Below are 20,944 nucleotides of genomic sequence, written 5' to 3'. Positions count from 1 at the left end.
TAATGGAAGGTTTCCCATTGATAGCCATGGGAACAAGACCAAACCCTAAGGGAATATTAACTAGCCAAAAGAAAAATTCAGTCTGGGTAATGTTAGCTTATAAATAAGTTCTCAGCCCATGTGTTCATCCATTTTACAAAACTTTGAGAAAAACTGTTGTGCAACTTTCATTTACAATTTGTAACCCAACCTGAGCAGTATATTTCAAGGAGAAGAATAATTATGAAAACAATGGAAGAAAAGTAAGGATTTTAAAATTAAATCTTAAATAATAAATAAATTACAGAGAACAATACATAGAAAGTCTGAATTGACAGTAAGTTCTCTTCAGCTGGAGAAAGAAACTTCACCATGAAAGTGCAGCCCTCACTCCGTTCAGGAGCCTTTACAGAGAAACACAGAATAACACACTTCTCGTAACAGGAGACATACTTACACTCCAAGAATCCTCTAAATAAATGTAAGAGGCCCTTTTTAGTTCATTCAAACTAAAAAGGGCTAAGAAGCTGAAAACAGAAAATAGTTAAAGTTTGGTTATAAAAACTACTTCAAATAGATCAGTAATACTTAATCTCTGAAGTTTTCTACCATCTTCCATCCATCCATTGATTCCCCTTACTGCAGTTTATACCTTATTTTCCAAGTCGTCCTAGCCCAAAATGTCTTTTCTTTTGCAAAAATATTCTGTGTGGCATATTCTTTAGCTGAAGTATTCTTCCTTTCCTATTTCATGAAAATAATATTAGCAATTCATATTGCTGCCAGTTTTCATGTTTGTGTTCTTCACCTTCCATCACTTCTTTTCCCTCTGTTCTGGTGCACCCTTTGGTAGAGCAATGTCACACAACTCTATAGGCAGCAGATACCACTTGATATAAATTCAGCCCATAGAATATTAGCCCCTTGATATTACCTGCATCCTTAATCTGCTGCTATTCTATGCTGCAATCATGACTCCTCCTTTACAGCACTGCCCTGGAGCTGGGACAGCTGACTCCAGAACTTGCCATCACAAATGAGTATTGCCCAGTGGTCCTGAGCAGGTGGCTCTTCTCCTAGCAGCTAAATTTTGTAAGCAATGAATTAGCCTGGTAGTCAACAAGGATGAAAAGCCGACAGTACTGTTAGCAGCGCTAGATAATGCGAAGATAGGTAAAATGTTTAATGATTCACCAAAAGTAGTTATCTGAGATTATCTGTGATTAGCATTGACAAAAACAGGGTAAAACCTCAGGCTGCAGTGAGTTATATAAAGACTTCGCACAGATATTTAAGTGGTGAAGTAATCCTAGAATCATCAGGAATTAGAGAATCTGGAGGTTCTGGAGCACCAGAAAAAGACAAACATGGTGCTTATTCCCAAAAGTGAGGAAAGGCACAGCCAAGGAACCATGGAAGAGCTAGCCTGACTTCAGAACACTGAAAAATAAACAGAGTATCTATTTCTAAGCACTTAAAACGTTAGCCAGTAATAAGTAAAAGCCAAAAATCATGTGTCCTTACTTCATTAAAACAGCCAATAGTGTTTTGCATACATATTAACCTCATTGGGAAAAAAAAAAAAAATCACCAAAAAAAACCCAAGCAGGGAAATAACTTTTCTACTTTTCTGTTGAAAGGCTGTATCAAGTAGGGTTCTACTGAAATCTGTCTTGAGTCTGGTGCCATGCAGACATTTCATTAATACCTTAGGTGTTCCAACGGGCAGTAAGTTTATTAATTTCTTATATAATACCAAGCTGGGAGGACTGCCAACATTTTGGGGGACAAGGTTAGAATTCAAAATAAGTAAATAAAATGGGAGAAAGAAGCCATAATAAATAGAAAGCTATTACATGAAGACAAATAAAACATTTAAGTAGGAACAATCAGCTTCACAAATACTGTATGAGAGATGAATTGCTACTTAGCAGGCCTACAGAAAGGGATCTGGATGTTATAGTGCATCACATGAGTCAAAATTGTCTTAACATTTCAATAAAGCAAATATCACAATGGGAAGTATAAACACAAGAACTGTATGTACAGCATCCGGTTTTGCAGTTGCTCTATCAAAACTGGATAGGGTTCAGTATAGAATAAAAAATGATCAGAGGTCAAGAAAATGTGAATTTCAAGGAACAACAGCTACAATGGATTATTTGAGAGAAGAAAAGACTAAGAAGAGATGTGACATAGCTATGTAAAAAAGTACTGCAAAGAAAAAAGATACTAAATTACTCTCCCTGTCTACTATAGGAAGGAAAGTAAGTAATGGGGTTAATATGCAGCAAGGGTATTTAGGTTGGAATTTTCCCCCCATTATCTCTCCATAAGGGTACTGCAGTAGGCAGTGGAATATGTTACATAAGGAGGTTGTGGGATCTCAGTTTCTGGAGTTTTAAAATAATAGGCTAAGCCAGCTTCTGTCAGGAATGTTTTAGTTCTAGTTTATTTTTAGGAATAGTTTGGAGGCCAGACTGGATGACCTCTGAGGGCCTCTTTGTAGTTTCACTTTTTATGAAAGTGTGTCTGTTACCAGAATGGTTGAATACATGTAGTAAATATATTTCTTGTGAAATGCACAATTTACTGTGCAGATTTCAAATCAAAACAAGCAGTTGTGAATTCTTATTGGAATTGCAAGGACTCGGTAAGAGTAAATTATGCACAGTCCTGAATTGCTAAAAGGGATTGCTCATCCAAAGACTTTGAATTCTACAATGTGAAAAAGGCAGCCAGAACAAATTTATAGGGCCAAGTCATAATCCCATCACAGTCAGGAGCAAAACTCTCATTGGTTTTAGAGGGACCAAGACTTGGATAATCAGGTTTTTTTGAGATCTGGCATTACATAATGTAAAATATGCCACATGTCTATTCATATTGAACTTATACACGTAAATATTTCACATCAGTTTCTTGTTGTCAGATTGTCATTTGGTGGACTTCAATGTGGCCAGTTTAACAAAACAAAATGCTACTAGTTAAGTAAATCTATCTGCAAGAAATATTTATGAAGAAGTCTGAAACCTGAATTCCCTACTGCCTTTATTTCTTTACAAAGTTGCATAAATGAGGAAATAGCACCAAAGGCCTATTAGTAATCATTATTTCCTAATTGCAGTGGGAAGCATCCTGCATGTTTAAATAAATATTGTTAACTCTGACCTCTTGGTTTGCCAGGACTGATAAGGCAATTGTTTGACCTATATGAAGCACATACAGTATGCATGGACTGAAAGCAGCAGGAAAACAGGAAACAATAAATCAGAAATTAGAGCACTGATTGTTGTAGCTAATTACATCAGACTTCTGCTTAATTTCTCACTCTGTCATTGTAACCTGATTTTCTTGCCAACAGACTTTGCAAATTGCTGGTGTCACGTACATACAGCAAATAATAATCTTTAGTTACTATGATTGACAAATGAATGAGAAAGAGAACATAGTTTATTATGGAAGAATGAACTGTGACACATACCAGATACCTGCTCAGATGCTTTTTTAATTCACTTACCTAGATATGCTGCATGATACATTTTGCCAGGACCACAGGTTTTGGCATCACAACAGCGTAATTGAATTTGTGGCATGGTTTGATAATGCTGGACAAAGAAGGAAAAATGAGGCTATAAAAGGAGAAAAATAGCATAGATTTATTTCCACAGCAAGACAGATAAAGTGGTAACTAGAAAATTTAAATCAATTCTGAAAATAATATGCTTAGAATTAGGCATATTAATCAGCATGTTGTTTAATCTTGACGTTATTGTCCTCATACTGCACATCAGATAACTTGGTGTCCTTATTATTGTCTCTTTTTACATTACTCTACTTTCAAACTATACAATCTTTCTTTGTCCTGTTTCATCACTGACTGCCATCAGCATCTTCAGCTGGCATAAAATAACACAGCTTCCTTGAAGTCAACAGAGCTTTATCAGATATTTTTCCATAGCTGGGAATATTTGGTAGAAAAATGAATTTTTAAGTGTCTAAATGGCAGTTTGGCCCTTCTGATCCAAATAAAAATCATTATCTCTTTAGTTAATACACCATCTTTCTGTAAGGTCTACCCTTTTCTTTAGACCAGTAGGTTGGTGACATTGTTTTGAGAGGTCAGGCCACACCATAACACTTACATGTAGTCAATGATGGGGAGAGATGCAGTTTTAACTTTTGTTGATGTCTCTTAGACTCCCGTAAGCATGAAGTCAAGGCAGAGCCAAGCAGACACACTGGAGAAGTACCAGAAGTATTAATATTATATCATCATTGCCTTTAAAAGTCTGTGCCTTGTGTATTATGTATTCTGAAACTGCCCATATGATTTAGCAAAGCAACATCTGGGGAAAAAAAAAAAGGACTCCAGCCTGATGTAATGTTTTATTCATGTGGTATATCCATATATCATATCCCTCTAATGTTATTTCAAGTATACAAATTATTTTCTCCACAACCATTGTCATGTCTGCTCCATCCTTTTCCTTTGGGATTTTTATTTGTAACTTTGTAAGGGCCAAGCCCTAGAAATCAACCAAAAGACCAACATGCTGATGTTTTTAGCTATGCATTTCCAGAGGTCTTCCATTCTCTTCCCAGAGGGCCACATCACCTCAGCTGACTGCCAAGGTGCAAATAATTCATATTGGTCTGCAGTGCTTGTCAGGTTGTAGGACTTTCTGAGTGTTCTCTTCTTCCCTGCCTGAGAATCAAATAATTCTCCTTCCTCCCAAATTTTCTGTATTATAGCAATGGTAGCAGGGTCCTGTAGTGTTCTTTTTAGGAGTCAATTTCTGGGCAATTATACATTCATTAACCAGTTTGTATCATATATGTGTTTCGATATGCAATTACAGGTTTAAATGTTCAAGTTATTTTTTGAGTTATATTAAATTGTAATAATTTACAATCCTCAAATCTTTATTCTTCTAAAGCATTACATATTTGTTTAGCCTTTTCTGCCTACCCTCCAGCTAAGCAGTTTATTCAGATTACTGTTTTGTTGGAACTGCTTCATTTTCTCTGTCCCTCCGCCTCATTTCTACTTTTTGTGTTGATAGGTTAACGATCAGCTCATCTGAAAGTGGAAATAAAAAACCAGATCTTATGTTTGATATACTGACAGACAAATATGTATGAAAATGTCAGATTAAGTATAAAATTTAATAGACATTAACCTTACTGGCAATATTTGTGCTTTACATGTAATGATAAGGCAACAGTCTTCCTACAGCATCAAGACTGTTGCCTTATCACTACAGATAAAGCAGTAACATTACACCACAGCACAGCTTGCTGTTGGCTGTGGTGGGCCATGTTAAAACACTTTATGTTTTTGGGGGAGCCAGCTGAGAACACTGAGGTACCCACTGGTCTTTCAGCAATGAAAGCACCAAGCCAGCGAGTTGCTCCAGATAACAGTCCAATAACCCTAGGGGATACTAACAGTATAGAAGCAGCCCTGTAAAAATTCCAGTTACTTTCTGATTTCCCTCATGTTATCTTGTTGAATTCCTGGCCTTGTTTTGGAGGGACCCAATTCATCCATCTCCATACAGAAGACAAGCGCAGTCTTGTTTGTAGCATTGTTATCAAAGACTAATGCATGGATAAAGCAAACAAACAAACCCTAATCCAAAGCTATTTTAACTGCAGCATTAAAGCTAGGAAACCTGCTGATTACCTCTCTGACAGTTAATGGGACTATTTGAAGCGTATTCTTAAAACTACATGATAAAGACAAGCTTTTATTTTGTAAATGGGTGGGTCCATATAATCTCTATTGGTTCTGCTGTGTCCTAGTTGAAGAAGCTTCAAGTACAACACAATCCTGTTCAATATTTTAACATCAAAGGAAGATACAGCGTGACCAAACTTTGAGAATATAGAGAACCTACTCATAATGAAGCATCTTTGCATAAAGCAGTAAGTTATAAATAGGGGAAAAGCTTTAAACTAACTACACAGAAGCACAGGCATCACACATGTCTCATTATCTTTTTCTAGAATAAAATAAGCCTGCAGAATACAGCAGGAATCCTCTTTATTATTTTTCCTAACAGCAATAAGAACAGTTTTCTTTTGAAACTGATTCAGCAGCATCTGAGTTGCTTTTCAAAACTCAAAAATGAAGGAAAACTGAGGAATTCATACCTTTGCTGTATTTTTCTGTTTGCTGTGTGGTAACTCCCACCTGTCTGCCTCTTACTCTAGATTTTGACCTTTAACATTAACACACAAAAATCTGAAATCTGCCCCTCTGCATCAGACTCTGTACAGAAGTCCTATGACTAGACCACCCCTTCACAGGTAAGAAAAGCCATTAAAGCCTGTGAATTTTCACAGTGGATAAGCCTAGATTAATTTGACCCAGGTGTTAGTCTAATACTGTGCATGGGAACATTCACAGTGTCCCCTAGCTGTTTCTCCTGCGGTGGTCCAGCCTTAGTACTCTCTGGACTCTAATCTAAAACATGTAAGAGTACCAGCTGGCGCAGGACTTCATAGACAGGTTTTTGTTATGCTGTTTGTGTCACTTTGATATATTCTTTTGCTTTGCATACGCATGCATGTAGAAGTAGAAGGAAAACATGAAGAGCTGTGTGCTGAAATTAAGTTACTAATGTCAGACTCTTATTCAATTTTACAAAAACAAGCCCTTAATTTCATACTACACAAGCAAAGGGAAGTGTCATTATGAGCAGTGCAGAAATTTAGAGGCAAATCTGCCCTCATTTGCACCTCTGCAACCCTTGCTGAAGTCAGTCAATTTGAGCAGACGTAAGAGAGGTTTGAATCTGTCCCGTTAGTCTTTATTTGCATGTTACATATTTAGTTTAATTTATGCTTTATTTTAAAGAAAAACAAGTGGATGAGCATTAACAGCTAAGTAATTGGATGCAATGTTAATGTTAATTAAGATGGTAATATGTGTATGGATGTGAGAAACCCGAGTTATTTTACCAAAGCTGCCCATAACATAGATACGCTATTTTATAAAAACAACTCCATTATTTCAGCATCTTTTACTGGACTGAAATACTGAAAAGAACAAACTTTGCAGTTAATTAATGGGTCAAAATGTGAGTTGCCCCACATACCCCCAAACCTGCGCAGCTGAAGACCATTTCTAAAATTAATCATGGCTAAAATATCGTACATGACTAAAAGGTGTTCTCACATGCCTAGCCCATTGGAGACACAATAATATATTGGCCAGATCAAGAGATGTAGCAGTGTGGGCAGCAAAATATTTCATAAGGGCAAGATGAATCCTCAAGCTCTGATTATCCTCTCACAACACTACAGATTGACAGCTAATAGAATTAGGCTGGTTTTAAACATGTATAACTGAATTGGGCCCTGTATAATCGGAAAGTTGGCATATCACAGACCAATTTGGTCATAGGAATAACCCAGTGAAAATCCAGGGATACATCTGGAAACTCACATTGTAAGTGAGATGAGAATCAGGCCATGCTGAAAATGCTAATTAGACATAAACTGAAAGAAAAATCCATATTTTGAAGTGTCTAAAGCTGAGCTTACTACATCTGTCAGATGAGTACCTAAAAGACTGCTTATATCTGTTGGCAAAGTAATATAGAATTCAGCAGTTGTACTTGTCTTAGGACTGTTTGTGAAGATGTAATCCATACCACCCAGACTCACATTTTGAGCGAAGCTTGGCACCATACTAACAGGAATATAAATGGAACAGATCAGTTATTCAAAACTGGGAACAGAACTATCTCAGTTATCACAGACTCAAGCTGAAAATGTCAGAATGGTAAGTCTTAACCACTAATTTTAAACACAAAGCTAGTAATCAAGCAATGGGTACTACTTCACTTAGACCACTTAGTGATGAAAGCTCCAATTGCCTCTAGAATATTATATTTATTCATCAAATTCAAATGTATAAAACTATTTACAAACAATGGAAAGAGCCAAGCAGTCCAAATGGATTTCAGATACTTCACAGATCAGCCTCTGACTTCACAGATTTGTTTAGTCCTATCTTTATGTGGCTCTGAGGAGCCATTTTTTAATGAAATATTTCAGGAGATTAATGAGTTTATTTACATATTATTGAGTTGCTTATAATTCAACCTATCACAAAGGAAAAAGCAGTCTTTTCTACCTGGTCTGAAATGCTAGTTCCTGGAAAGATTTGTATTCCAAATTTATACCATCCCTTAAAGTGAGATGCCTCATCCTGCCTTCAAGATAAGATTCCAGGCATTGCTCAGATACTTGGGTATAATTTATTGTAGCCACACAAAAGTCAGTTCTAAATCCTTTTGGACCATGATGCCACAAACCAGCAGTTCAAAGTTCAAAGAGGGAGGCCGACAGATGCAATTAAGTTATCACTGTTGGGATAACTGTAACCCTTGCTGTGCTTTTAGCACTTCTGGGATCCTGAAAATTGTGAAATGTTAAAAAAAAAAAAAAAAAAAAAAAAAGATCATTCTCCTCAACCTTACCTATATTTTCATTGCATAAATCACAGCAGTTGGAGTAAAATACATCCAGTGAACGATTTCCTGCCACTAAGGAAAAAAAATCCAAAATCTTGTTTCCTGATGACTACAAACTTCTCTTGACAAACCTCCAGTGCCAAATGTGGTTTCCATTTACTGTTTTGGGATTTATTTGTCTATGCCAAAGTTCAGGTGTGCCAGCTCTTTGTAATAAGCCATTTGGATGAAAGCTTGGCTAGCTCAAAGGATTCTGATGTATTTTATTGCTGCCTTTTAAGATTATTGTTCAGAAATACCAACTCTAATTTTGAAATCAATTAGCCATGCAGTCTGATGAGGTGTTGGCCCAGCTCAGGTTCACACCCGCTGTCCGCAGATTATTGTTAAGTTGAGTCAGGTCCTTAGTGCTGCTCTACTTTGCAGGCATCTGGTGTACACATGTTTGATGTCCTCACAAAATGACGCTGATGGTTTAAATGGCAAGGCTCTAATGAAGAAAGCCTAGCAAGTTTGCTGCTGTTTGCCAGCAAAACATGACTTTTACAGGGCTGTGTAAAAGTCTTTTTTCCCCTCATTTAACTCTTCCATGTCAAGAGAATATAAATCTTCCGCGGAGAGTGGAGATTCAGCAAAGGTGATGAGAATGGGACCTGAGGGTCCACTATTGGCACGCAGAAGGAAAATCCCTCTGGGCTCCTGTACCTTCCTGGCACCTGCATGGTCCGTACAGCCATGTGCTCAAAAGCACTGCCTCCAGAGGGAAGGGCATCTGCCTGCACTGGCCAATGAGCTCTCTGGAGGGCAACTCATGGCAGAGCCAAAAGGAGAGGCACCCAAGCTCCCCCAGGGAGAGGAAAGTGAATGAAACCATCCAAAACTGTTTACTTTGGTTTTGCCATTACAAAATGTTCCATGGTAATCCAGATAAAGAATGAGTGTATAAGGTTATTTTCCATAACATCTTTGCAGCGTAGGAAGATTTTCTGCAGTTTTTCCAGTTTTGTGCACGATATCTAAGAATAGAATCTGAGAGACATAAATACAAACTAAAAAAATCAACAAACCCTCCCTCTCCCTGCCCCGATTGTGTCCTTTAATGTGTGCAAGGCAATTAAGTACTTATTGCCTTAGATTAAGGCTCCTTTGAAAATCAATTTTTCCTTCTTTTAACTAAAAATTATTCCATCAAATTCACCAGGATGAGTAACTGAATCAGCAATATCAGCCATACCAGGGAAAAAGTAACAGCAGGGAAGTGTGATGAGTTATTTGTATCCATAATCATGCTAGTCTATCTCAAATGATAGATGCTAAACTACTGGTCTAATCATCTCAAAAGAATTTACAAGTATTGCATTGTGGCTTCAGAGTTGGAACCATTTATCAAAAGCAGCCTTCCATACAACCCATCTGTAACATTTTGGAGAATGTTAAGTACACGCAGCCTGAATTTGATCCAACTTTCTTTTCTTTTTCAAAGCCAAAAGCATTTTGATTTTTGCTTACATTAATTGTCATGATCATGTGGTCATTTAGAACCATTGTGCTCTATGTTAAATAGAGCAAGAGGTGAATATAAACAAATATCTAACTCAAAACAATCAGGTATGAAAAGGTAGTTCTTATCTGGTCAAGGAGATAAATGTAGCAGCTGGATATTCTCTATATAGAACACATATGTGTATGTGTGTGTGTGTGTGTGTGTGTGTGTGTGTGTGTATCTAAATAAAAGAAGTGTCTGAAGCCTCTACCTGACTGGTATTGAGACCTGGAGATCCAGCATCAGCTTGGCCTTTACATTAGAATTTGGGATCATAATTATACAGTGGGTGTATTTTTTCCTGTTTAGACACACCACACAGTTTTGTATTTATGTAGCTTGTCTTCAGGATCAAGAAAATTAGCTCTATTCTAGTTGAAACCAGGACACTGAGCAATACCAATTTACAGCTTCTAATAACAACCATGTTTTCAGTATTCTCACAAGTTGTACTTTAATCCAATGATCTATTGTAACTACATAAATATCACATTCCTAGCATGGAAGGAAAAACTATGCAAGGCTATGCAGTTTTACAATTGTTCTCTATTAGTGCTTCTTTTACTCATATAAACGTGTGAAATATTAGCTGGTGGCTTCAGATAATACAGTGGTAAATGGTTAAACAGGGCATTATGTGTACATCTTTCATTTGCTGTTTTTTAGATTTGGTAGGGTACCCCTTCATTCTTGTAAAAAGAGAGCACAGGCTGCGTTCAAACAAAGGTTTCAGGGTTTGAAGAGAGTAAGACTCAGTCATCTAGTTCAAGCCTTATGCTCAACAGTCATGCTGAAGGAAAAATTACTGTCTGTAGAGCACAGACATGGCCATACAGAATACCAATATTCAGCACACAGGAATTAGGTTCTTTCCCTCTGCAAAGTCCTCCTAATAAGAATGCTAAAAGGGGTGTATGTGACAAGAAGGAAATGGGGAAAAGGAAGGAAGCCCCAGCAGAATAAGAGGGACACCTAGCCTGGAGGGCAGTTTTGGGCATGGGGTAAAAATCAGTCATAACTGATGAGAATTCTTCCTTTCCTTAAGTCTTTGACAATTAAGCATGTCAAAACAGTCGAGGACCCTGACAGTATAACTGCCATTCAAAGTCATCACAAAGGATGTCAGCCCAGTACCTCACCGCTAACAGTGGTCATCTAGGGGTATAAAAAACACATACAAAACAATCTGACACAATCTCTCAACTTTTAGCAATCACTGAGCAGTTTCCTACATGTTTAAAAGTCACTGATGGATCTATCTTCCAAGAATTGGTTTAGTATTGTTTGAACCCAAATACTTGTGTAGTTCTGCCTTCCATAGTGTTCTGTGGCTAACAACTCCGTACTGTAGTACTCTGTGATCACCGTTTAGTTTTATGGGGAGAGAAGAAAGGCCTTCTGTTGTCACTGTTTTCATGGGATGAGTTCTTGTGTGAAGAAAAAGTAAATAAACATCTTATATTCACCTTTTCCACATCTTGATTTTGTAATACCCACTCTATGCAGACGTCCTTTTGGTCACTATTCGTACAGTAGTTATTCCATACCTTTAATCATCCCGTATCAGCCTTTATTCTTTTTCTGGTTCTGTTTTATAATTGTGGCAATGGGATGAACAGACTCTGTGCACCAGATTCCTTTTTTAACATGAATCTCAACATTCTTGAAAACAGAGCCTGCAGATCAAAAGTTTGGGAAAGCTTGCCTCCAGACCAGCCAGATCTGGCATGGCTCTGTATACTGTAAACAAATAGCTTTTCTTTAGCATCCAGGAAGGTATATTAAGGGAAGTTATATTATCTAAAGTCCTGTAAAATTATAGGTGACTGAAGGGAAAAAAGAAGTCCTGACAAAATCCCATTTCTTTTAAATGATTAATAAATTTCATTCTTGTTGGGTCCAAAAAGAAAGGTGTGCAAATAGAAGCAGTTTGACTACTCCTGTATCAACACTGGAATAGTTTAGTCAGTTTAACCAGTTTCTGTTAGGTCTATCAAACATTGGCCATTTTAATTAAGTTTATTAAGAGGCTTTAATATATCCTATTCAATAGTGCTTGGTTAGTTTATGTTTCATTTAAATCCATTTATTTTTTTTGTGAGCCAGGCATGTGGTTCAGATGATACATAACACCAACATAACTGGCAGTCTTATTGTCTTATGATAATATTAATGCCAGTAGTGCAAGCCAAATTGCTCTGGTTGAAGCTGTTTTACATAACAGATATTATCCAATTACATAAGGCTTGAGGGTAAACTTTGGTAAAATTACAGAAGACCCATTATGATATTTCCTTAGAAGCATTTTTATACAGTTTGACATCTGAAAACCATACTTGGTCTCAAACACATACCAGGGAGATCACCACCTGACTACCTTTGTCATAAGCTATTGTTTGGCTCATTAAGATTTGAAGTCTGGACTCCGTGAACTTTGAAATAAATAATGCACTGTGTATATACTGGTGTACAATAATTTTGGGGTAAGAATTCGACAGTATTTTAACACATTTCGGCAGGAAAAATATAAATTCTTGTCATAGGAAAATTCCCTTTATTAATGAAAGCTATTTCTTCCTAGTGAGTGGCTAAGTTCACTGACTCCACATTTCACAACACAATTGGTCATGCCATTAGGAATGACAGAATCTAGGAGCCCTGCCTATCTATTAGCTGTTGAATTTGACTGGAGATATGCTGGGGAGATGGAAGCCAGTCTCTCAAATGGTTTATCCCATGCTTAATGCTAAATCCAGTTTCTGGATCGCCTGCAAAGTAAACATAATCAAGTAAATAAGGGGACTAAAGTTACTTTTTCACCAGACCCCTGTTAATTTTGCTGGTCTGTAAAATGGAGTCTGACATTTGGGCCAGATCTCAGGGTAGTCCTAGTTTTGGCCACAAAAATCTTGTGGGGTTGGGTTCCCCCCCCCCCCCGAGAATTCTCCTTCAACAGGCTGTTGGTTCCCTTATTTCTGCCTGGCTTTTTTTGTCTCATTCTTATTCATTCCTTACTTTAATCTGGAATGTCTTAGGCACTATGTAGCCAGGTTTGATTTCTCAGTTTGCTGCTTGTTCCTTCCCAACCAAATATGTTTTTCATGAGAAACGTGACATTTTCGATCAGCATATTATTTTATCGATTGGGTATTTTTTTGGTTTTGTTTTTGTTTTTTGAAACACTGGGTGAACTGAACTACACAGGCACCATCAGCATGCATCATGAAGTCTTCCTGAAATGTTCTTATTACTCTCTTTCATAATGGCTGTTACCATTGATGTTATGTGCTCCTAACTACTAACACAGTAGAGGATAGTAAAAAGTTTAATCTGCAGACCACTACCTCTTTCTTGAATTTTAGAACTCCTTTGTAAATAAGTAATTGGGCTTTAGTAAAATTCTACCTGACTTCAGCTAGTTTGTGCAGCTCTTCAAGACTTGTGTGGCCCAAGAGACAGGTTATTTCTGTCTGAGTAGAATAGTAAGATAAATACCAGGCAGTAAGCATTAAAAGGAGAAAAGCGTGTGAAAAATTAAGATGAAAATTTATTTATGGCACACCCTATATAAGCTTGACCTTGCTCACATTGTAATCATTTCCAACCCCTCAATGACGTCAACCTATACAAAGTTGAGCCTCATAAAAATAGAAAATGTGAAGGTTATGTGGCAATACACTGACAAGTTTTAATACCACCTCTTTCATAGCAAATGGCCAACATAGGTGCAGAACTGCCTGCTACTGGTGTGTGCTTACAAAAGTGAGAGAAAAAAAGAGGCTAAACTCTACAGGGATAGAACATAGGTCACGACACACACATTCAAAAGTCATGACCTTCAATATTAAGGCAACAATTCTGTCCTTAACTCTCTGTACGTTATGAACAGCAGCTAGAGTAAGGAACACTGTGTCAACACACATTGAGAAGTCAGAGAGTTTTGTTGCTTTGCTCCAACCTTAATATTACGCAAATGCTGTTTTGTTGTGCCTTTAATACAATAAAGGACTAATTCTTCAGAAATCAAGGGTATAAGTCACACAAATGAAAACTTGTAAATTATGTCAGTAATCCATAACTCATACAACTGATTTGGAAACCAGAGCCTTATGGTTCAGAAAGAAGTAATTGCTTTATTAACTCCCATTTATCAGTATAAAACTGGCTAATTTAACTGACTGACTGATTTATATATTGATACTTTAAATTTAGCTCAACATCCTAATTTAATAAGGGGATCACATATGGATGTTTAAAAATATATTACTTTCTAGTTGGTTGATACTCTAAGCATGCCCTTATTAAGACAGATTATCTCCCTTCCCTTGTTCTCTTAAGAGAAGGACAAAACAAATTATATATCTCATTCATTCTACCTGACAGAAAGGCCATGTTTCCATATAACCCCCTCTCTAGTAATATATTGAATGCATGGCTAACCACATCATTCATTCTCTTTTTAACATCCATGATGTCATAATCTTTTGCAGCAGTAAGGGTGTATTCCTGCCTGCAGACTTTTGGAAATCACCACAGGGAGTCAGACTACTGAAGCACAGTCAAGCAATAAATCTAGCTGGTCTACTTGAAACAAAAGTTGTAAAGAAAAACTAATATGGATTTATACACCTTTTACTCTGATTCTCCAATAAGTAAGGTCTTGTGTACATTTAGGTGTTCCTAAATTATATGTTAAGAACTGGAGGGTTCTCAGTAACTTCCTTTAAATCATAAAATCATGTCAGGAATGTGTTATTTACTTTAATTAAAATTATTGATATTGACAACCAAGATAATATGCTTCTAAAGGGAGAGGCACAGGTTAGGATCCTAATGAGCACAGTTTTTAGATATTGGTAATAAAAAACCTGTAGCTGTAACAATCATATAATCTATGTAAGCAAGATTGTAGGCCGGATGTGCTGTACAACCATGACTGTATAATACACAACCTAAAGGTAAAAGTGTAAGCATTTTGTGTATTTAACTTTCAAAATTAGCACTCCTGTGAAATATGACATTATTAAGATGAGACTGTGTGTGGATTAAAGTAGGTAGCTCTGCACCAATTTACATTCTGATAATTTCTTCATTTTTGTATTCATAGCAGTTCAGAAAATTGCCCAGCCAAATGCAGATTTCACTATTAATACCAAGGCTGAAGACTTCAGTACTATGTGGGATTTTGACCATAGAACCAGACAAACTCTAAATACTAGCAAGGTGTGATTCTGTGATTCCGTAGGTCTAATTTCAGGTAAGAATTTGCAAATTATTGCTTGAAATGTCCCATCTATATTCATGCTATCATCCAACAAGCAACTTTTTTTCCAGAACACCTCTTAAAAATTGTGGTTCTTGGTTAGGAAATCAAAACATTTTTATTTCAGCCCTTCATTCTAGTGATTTGAGCTCAAGATGCTTCCTGACTTCAAACCTTAATAGCAGATGATTAGAGCAAGGGGAAAATTCACTTTCTGAAGTCCAGCCAAGTTCTGAAAGAAATCTTTAAACTGATTTTGGAGCCTACATTTTTTTTAATGTAAGCCAGAGTATGTGTTTTTGGTACTTAGAAATTATGAGTGCTGTTTTGCAATACAGAAAACCTATCCCAATGCCAATACATCACAGGCTTGTCTCAGTGGTGATTCCAGTTTCACATATCTGGACTTAATGTGTTTCACCTCTGCTGAAGCTGGAGTTAGACAGTACAACTCTACACAAGAATTAAGTCTCCTGTCTATGTTGTTTCATGACTACTGGGTCATCTGATCAGGGTGAGGGAAAAGATTGCTGCTTAGAATACTAAAAGTAAAACTCAGTCACTGGGGTTTAAAATCCATGTGTGCTCCATAGTATTCCTTCATCTTTGCAGCCTCATAACAATAAAATCATATAATGTAGCTGAATTCATTATCTATTATATTACCTTACTCTTCCTCTTTCACTCTCTCCATTTTATACAGCATATGGCTCACACACAGTTCCCTTAACATATGCTGTACATCCTTGTATGGTAAATGTGAAAAATAAATGTCTGATTAGAACCAGAAAGCCACTAATGAAACAAAGTGGTCATTATTCCTTATAAAATAATCACTGAAATGGACTTCCTAATACTCTTCTTGAAGGGTATTTCCTCGGTAACGACAGGCTGATTGCTGAGATGGATGGGTAATTGAGAAAGCTGAAAGATGTTCAAAAGTCTTAATGGTCAAGAAAGATGCTGAAAGCTGGACCTTTGTTCTGAAGACAGCACAAAGTGTTTGAGAGAAGTCTATAGTTTACCAGAAATCCATTTTCTTTCTCTTTGTAACAACATTGGTTGTCTTAATATGCAAATTTACAGTGAAAGTAGAGTGCAGTTCAACCAGAGGTAAATCTGCGCCAGGTCTGACTTCAGATGGTACTGAAGGCTCGCAAGAAACATAATAGTTCTGTCTGACTACATCTCATCAGCAAATGTCTCACTCACATTCAAGTGTTCTGCTGTTCAGAGCTGGTTTTGCAGTCTCACAGCAGTATTGCACTCACGGTGCAATGGAGTAATCTTGTATTTGCCAGGAATGAACTACTGCCAGCAGCTGAAAGGTTTGTGGGTTTAGTGAGCATACTTCAATGTTGCCCATCACGTACTCACTCTCCAGAGTGGTGCACATTTTTCTCCCTTCCCTAGAAAAATTGTTTAGGGTCAAATCAAAACAGTGTGTGCCAAAGTTGATTTCTTGCATAAAAACTTACAGCAAATAAAAGTTTGAAATAAAGATATTTTAAAATTAAAACCCCAAAAGATTGTGATGAATTTGAAATGGGGACTATCACTTTCTTCTTTCTATTTAATAATTTTTTGTCAAAACCAGCATATTTTCACAGATCAAAAAAATAATAGTTTTGAGAAAATAACCATGTCTATAGCTTTTTTATATAAAATAATCGACTCTGTTAATAATACCACATTGATATGTCTTTTCATGCTACTATTGCTTTAAAGCACAGGGTTTTTTTCTCCATTTCTTTTCTAAAAAAAAGCCTAAAAATTGATCCATGAAGACTTTCTATTCAATCATTCTATTTAATTAACAGAACACAGTGTTGCTACAATTAGCAGCAAATCTGTCCAAGGGACTTCAGAACATTTTTTACTATATGGGCTCAACAGGATTTTCAGTTTGCTGTAACTTTGTTAAACTTGAAAACAATTTTTCTAAAGTTAATAATAGCCATTGGCCCAATGAAAACAATCCTATGTAAAGCAAAATGTAGACAATTATTTTCACTTGCTTTTGAATGTTGTTGTAGATTACAAAGTTATTCTAGATGTATTTTAAATGGTGAGATACATTTTCTCTCCAGGCTTGCCAAATTCAAAAGAGAAGGAAATTTGCTGAAAAAATGTCCTCAGAGAAGATGCCTATACGTTAAAGTTTTGTTCAGATGGCTACTGCTTCAGACAGTAGTGCACCCTTCAGAAAGTGTGAAACTGAGCCATTTTGGTGAAGTCTTCATGATCCCAGATGCTTTCATTACTTCTACAGGCAAATTATGTCCTACACCTTCAAGCATACCTGCTTTAATTCTTAATGCAGAAGCAGAACCACAGTTTCTTTTTTCATCCACATCCTGATACATATTCCCTTGAAATTAAACAAAGATGTCATTGGCTTCTGTGAGCTTTGGACAAGTCTTCAAAGGCATTTCTAAACATATATATACCAATCGGCTTACTGGTTTGAAAAATGTATCTACTCAACTTGCAGAACCAAAGATATACATATCTTGTAGAAGAGCAGCCCAGGAGAAAAAGATAATCACAGCTTTACAATATTTTCTAGCACAACTACAAGGACATACAGAGAAGAAAGAGGATCAGCTTGCTAAGGGTCTGCTTTAGGACTTAGAAGAGATGAATTCAGGGCCTTGTTTTACTAGAGACTTCCTATGGATCTTACACCACTCTTGTCCTTCTGTGCTTCTGCTCTTCTGTAGGAATGAAAAGTACTTCTGTATTTATAAAATTAAATGGATAAGTGTATTTTAAAAGTTGTGGCACATTCTGATGGTGTGCTACAAGAAGCAGTTAGGGTGGAATGTAAACAAGCAAAGAAGAGATCCACCTACATCAGCCAACAGCTTCTGGTACTGAAACAATCATGGTCCCACAACCTGGACTGCTGATGCCAAAGCTCTGGAACCCTTGTCTGGTTCTAGCTGCAGGGCACCAGAAGCAATTGAGGGGAGGAAGAAGGACCTTCCTGTCTCTTCCAGAGAAGCAGCAAGGCTGACACGAGCTGTAAGTCCTAATGACATCCTTTACCCTTCCTTGCACATTTGCTATGCCAGGAATGGCAAGCCCCACAACAGCCTCCTCCTTTGCATGGCAAGATTCAGTTTTTCCTACTTTGCTGAGGACGCCCTGAAAATTTTCAAGAAAAACAAAACCTGGGAAGAAAATAATTTCTGAGCTAATTGTCTTGTACATGTCAACCCTTGTTTCGTCAAAAAAAGTTGTAAAAATGAAATTAATGTAAAATGTAGAATTAAGTTTTACTTCTGTCATGATATCAGACACAGAATCACAGAATCACAGAATGGTAGGGGTTGGAAGGGACCTCAGGAGATCATCTTGTCCAACCCCCCAGCTTGAGCAGGTACACCTAGACACAAAACAGTGAGGACATTTTAACTCATATCACAAATATGGGATAACACAAATATATAGGCTTTAATTCCATGAAGTAGGACAATACAGTCCCAGTTTTACCTAAATGAATGTTCCACTGGTAACAATTTTGCTGATGGTGCTTAACGCTAGGTACGTGCCTTAGTATTTTACTGAAACAGGGGTGAAGGAAGATTCAGTAAAAGCATTTAGAAAATACTGGCTGGCATCCACGCCTGCAAATAGACCTAGTAGTGACACATTTCACAGAAAAATGAAATAGAAAAGCAGTTTTAGAAGCCAGGGCAAGATGTCAGGCCTCCATCTCCCCAGCTTGGACATCTTCTGATCTGGTCATCTTGGTCTTCTGATCTCTCTCTGGTCTTGGTCCTGAACATTCACTGCTGGTCTGAGAAGAGTGCACCATTGTGTTTCCTTAGCTGAAACAGGCTGTCTTCTGGGGTGGCAAACTGAAAGTCGCACAAGCTGAAGGAGAAATTAAATGCAGAAGAACACTCTAACCACTAGGCAATAATAAAAATGTGCACCACCATCATCACCATATGCCAGCAGCATATTTTCCTCTGTATAATTTACTATAGCCAAATGCAGTAAAATTGGTGTGAGTTAACTGCATTCAGAAGGTTCCTACCTCATCAGGCTTTCCAGAAAATTCAGTCACATGGATGTTTTGTCTGTGACTCATAAGTAGCTACGGGCATGAAGTGAATGACAGATTGCTCACTTCAGCTGACAGATGGGCAAGTCCTTGCACAAGCTTGTGCACCCAAGTAGCATCACTTCAAAATACTTGGGGTTTCTAAACTTCACTTTTGGTTGGAAATTCTTAAAATTTTATTTGTCTCTACTGTTTAGTTCTCTTGAATAGTCAGATTAAATTGACTCATTAACTTATGTTTTTGTCCCAGTCCCATTACATATGAGAAGTTCAAACATATATCTCCTTCCAAGAACCTTACAGTGAATTTTACTTGCTTTTTTCCGTATATGTCTAAGTTGCTAAGATCCCTCATTTTGTATGTTAAAATATTGTGTTATATACAATAATGCTGGATTCTTAAGGCAGAATCCAGGATGCACCTTTTCCCTTTAGGCATATGTTGATAAAATGTTGATATTTGCACTGATTGCAACAGACTAACTTAGCTGAAATTTTCACAAACGTACATGGAGGGGTAATCAACATTACCAGAAAGCAATGACTCACTAAAGGAGAGAATCATCTGGGGATACAGAATGTCCAGACAGTGCAGACTACCCAAGTTATTTTCTTTCATTGCCAGCATATTCAAAATTGGTTTATTTTTTATTTGGTCAATCTCAATTTATTAGCCTTGAAATTCACCAGCAAAGAGATAACTTTCTAGAGAACCATTGAACAATGCAAAAAGATTTTACTATCTAAAATAAATAATTAAAAATAAATTAGGGAAAGACCTCAAATACAATCCTACATTTCCTATGCTGTCTTTTTTTTTTTTTAATGGCAACTCTAGTATGTATGTAGGTTGGCATCTTTCCCTTTCCATTTAAATATAAAGATTTCTCTATCTTTTACATATGGCTGAGCAGTTTCCAGCATGGAACTGTCTTTGATATATATAGTGGCCAAATTTTTGTCTTTCAGCTTCATCAGGTCTGTCCCCATTCCTCCCATGAAGACCCAGTAGCCCCTATGGGAGAGTCTCCTGTGCTGTCGACGCTCCCCCTGCTGACAGCGTTCAATCAGGAAAATGCATTGCAAGGGCTTGAGGAACACTGAAAAGAAGAAATCGCTTTGAGGGAGTTCATGGAAGAAACAGAAACAGTAGAGGCAATCACGGGTATAAAGAGATGGGTGAAATCAGGGACTGCAGTACAAAAGATCTATAATCACTAACCCACATGCCCTAGGAGATCTATAATTGAAACCTGATCTTTCTAATCAGCAGAGTGGGAAGGCTGCAAAAGTTGTGACAGTTTAGTTTATATTATTTGCATTTGCACTATATACTTTTGTTTTTTTGAAAGAACGTGCAGGGAGAAGAAGTTTCTTTGCAGCAAGGAAACTTATATGGGCTACGGGAGATCAAGATTACATCCCCGGTCTATATCAAGCAGATAAGGGACTGAAAATGAAGGCCAGGTAAGAATCCAAAGCAACAAGTTAATGGTCATTTCCACAATGACGAGGCTTTCTTACTTTTTTTTTTTAACTTGAAATAAAAAACTCACAGTTTTTGTTAACATTTATATCCTTTTACCTGCTGAAAA

At 37.1% G+C, this 20,944-nt stretch overlaps 1 long non-coding RNA gene across 1 annotated transcript in view; it reads left to right on the top strand.

Moving 5' to 3' along the window:
• The window catches only part of LOC142056935 (uncharacterized), a 59,951-nt gene extending 39,432 nt beyond the window's left edge, over positions 1 to 20,519 (top strand). The window contains exons 2-3 of the long non-coding RNA XR_012660483.1: positions 15,119 to 15,268; positions 20,319 to 20,519. This is a non-coding gene — a long non-coding RNA (uncharacterized LOC142056935). The remainder of the gene's footprint in view (positions 1 to 15,118; positions 15,269 to 20,318) is intronic.
• The last annotated feature ends 425 nt before the right edge of the window (positions 20,520 to 20,944 follow it).

Source organism: Phalacrocorax aristotelis, chromosome 4 (assembly GCF_949628215.1).
Source record: "Phalacrocorax aristotelis chromosome 4, bGulAri2.1, whole genome shotgun sequence".
Lineage (NCBI taxonomy): Eukaryota > Metazoa > Chordata > Aves > Suliformes > Phalacrocoracidae > Phalacrocorax > Phalacrocorax aristotelis.
Note: the sequence above shows the minus strand (reverse complement) of the source record. Positions and strands in the feature narration are given on the sequence as shown.